We start from the raw sequence: 3,178 nt of genomic DNA, 5'->3' as shown, positions 1-3,178 counted from the left end.
ACAAAGTAAATACAAGATACGAAATAACGAAATGAAGATAAGAAAACAACGAGAAGAGGACCACAAGGACACGGCCAAACACGGCCTACACGTTCTAGTCTACCCTAATTCTTAGGTTAGATTCATTAGGTTAGATAAATGATTGCGAAACGGGATAGGAAACAAGTTAGAAAACGAGTTAGAAACAACGTTGATCGATTGAGATGATGTCGCGCAAAGGTGTATTCTACACGGCCTAAAAGGGGTCAAATTAGGTCAAGTTCGCTAATTAATTTAACTCATCGAGTGTTAATAAGAAGGTGCTAATCACGCACTCTTATACTAGCGAGAAATTAGGTGAAAGAGAGAGATGCGTTCATTAAGTTACAGAATTGTTAATCGGTTTTTAAAGCTACGTCGAAGCACCTTAATGTGTCTAATTAGGTTATTTAAATGATCGAATGTCGCCTAAATAAGTTATATGTTAACAATCAGAGGTCATACTAACATGCAACAGGTCCTAAGGTGGGTCGAATTACACGAAACAAAAGAGGGGTCAAAAGCGAAGAGCGAAGTTAGAATTCGTTTTATTAATGCCCTACCTTGAACACGAGGATATGTAAATGAGACGGGGGTGTACGACCGACTGATGTAGCGGTTTCTTTCCCATCTCAAGTCAACGCGGGTGTTCATGGCGGTACTTTAACTCATACTCGGACTAAACTAGTTTCATAGTTAATTAAACAATCGATAAACAAAAACGATAAACGAATAAAAACAAACATAAAAAAACGAAATAAAAGGGAGAAAGAAGAGGATTTGATGCACCATCAACCTACATGTATTGTTGACACCATCTTGGGTCGTAATCGATGGTAGATTTTATCTCGAGAGGCCATCGTCGATGAAGAAACAAAGCAAACACGCGTTTTTATCGAATCTGGACAGCAACTTTCAAACAGCGATTTCTCTCTCGTTTCACGATGAAAATTCGATTTAAAAGATGTTTTGAAAACTAGAAAGAAAGGAGAATAGAGATCTTAAAGCAACCCCTGCTCCTTTTGAGTTATTGGGCACGAAAAACGAGCACAAACAGAACTGGACAGACAGGAACAAACCGCGAAAACAGAGTGTATAACACTCTGTTTTTCGAGGGATTTCGTGTACTCTCAAGGGCAATTTGGCTCGTAAATCTTTGTCTAATGTGTAGATGGATGTTATATGGTTAATTTAGAACAAGAAACTCGAATTTTGATGGAGGTTTGAAGGAGGAACGAATTGTTTTTCGAAGAGGACACACAAACTGTTCCAGTTTGGATGTCGGTTTTGTGGAGGGTTTTTGAGAGGCAATTAGGGTTTGTTTCTAGAGTTTAAAGCTTGTAAGTGATGTTTGTATGTATGGAGAACTTCTAGGAATGGATGTATGGTGAAGGGGGGGGGGGGTATTTATAAGGAGTTAAAGTAGGGTAAAAGGGAGGAGAGGCAGACGGGCTCGGCTGAGCATAGCTGCTGTCCAGCAGCTTTTGGGGGGTTTTCTAGGGTTCGTATGGGGGGTTTTCTTGGTGATTAAGGTAAGGTAATATGGGTAGGATATTAGGGTATGGGTTAGGGTTAATGGGCACGAGTTTAGGTGGTATTTGGAGCGGGTTTTGGGCTCGGGATTTGAGCTGCGAAACAGGGAGGGCTGCTTTGTGTATGCGGGCTGTTTGGGGGGTGTTTGGGATGGGATTTGGGCCGTGGTTAAGGGGGTTCGAACTGGGTTGGATGGGTAGAGGCCTAGGTTGATTAGTGTACTCGATATTCGTGCCAACTCGTAAAGAAAACGGGCCCAAAAACCGAGCTAAAATCGAGCTCAAAAACGTGTGGTTGAAACGAGTTCTTTTCGATTTTTAAATCGATTTTTCAAATCGATTAACACATGAAAATAAATGACTTTTCAAATCAAATATACTCATAAAATGATTTTTCAAATCAAATATTTATTTTATTTTCAATAAAATAAACTTAAGAAAATAAATTCAAATAAAACAAAATAAATTGAAATCACCTTAAAAAAGACCTTAATTTAAATATCATTTAAATTAAAATACTCTGTCGACAACGCTCATTCTACATCGTAAAACGAACCCAAATAATGACAATGACAACTAAATAAATACATGTGTCCTATCATCATCGGGTGTTTGTCGGGTTCTCTATAAATTCCAATATCGACGGATACGGGTATCTACAATACTTGTAAATAATTTTAACAAGATATGAGCATTTATATAGTGACCTCTACCCAACTATTATAAATGATTCCAAGACCCAAATTCATATTAACTTAGGCATCGATAAAGCCGAATACAACCCTTATCAATATAACTCGGTGGATTAACTCTTTAATCGATTCTACTTTTAGAACTCTTGGTCGATAAAATTACATTAATATTTATCTTTAGCCCGAAACACATCCGGCAACCGTCGAGAATACTTTCGTTGAGTTCAACCCAAATTTCGAATAAATGTGTCCATGATCCAAATTTACATCAACTTGGGCATCGGTAAAGCCGAAAACAACCCTCATCTTTATAAATTCGGTGGGTAGACATTTATCACCCACTTCCCCTACGTAGCAAGGTTTGTACCCCGGTAAAGCCGAGTGCACTCCCTCACGAAATAGGTTTTCATGGTTTCTAATTTTTGGTAAGGCTAAGTCTCAATTGTTTATTTTAGCGAGAGGTCATGTCAATTTATTATCTATCACGTTTTAAGTGAACTAAAGCGGTGAACTACAATAATTGTAATTGACACGGTCGATTAACTCGATTAAATGATAATGCATGTTTTAGTTATGGCGATTTAGCAATGCATGCAACATATAAATAAAATGCAAAGCATAAATAAATTCCTAGTATAGCCTTCCTAAAATAGTAAATCTAATAAACTATTACAAATTCGGAAACCAACTCCTTTGGTCCCTTGAACTTCGGTCTTGACACGCATTTCAAGGCAAAACTTTCTTTAATGGATCGCCTTCTCGAGTGGCACCGTCTTCAAGGAACTCCGAAATAAATAAATTACATAATAAATTACATAATTTCCTATTATACATTTGTAATTAAAAATAAAAATAAATCTATTAAATTACAAAACGGTGATACGAGATCACAATAAATTACAACCGAATCGATATTCCCATACATTTCGGGTAATA

Source organism: Silene latifolia, chromosome 11 (genome assembly GCF_048544455.1).
Source record: "Silene latifolia isolate original U9 population chromosome 11, ASM4854445v1, whole genome shotgun sequence".
In the NCBI taxonomy this organism is placed as follows: Eukaryota; Viridiplantae; Streptophyta; class Magnoliopsida; order Caryophyllales; family Caryophyllaceae; genus Silene; species Silene latifolia.
The sequence above is the reverse complement of the archived record's forward strand: the minus strand, read 5'-3'. Positions refer to the sequence as shown.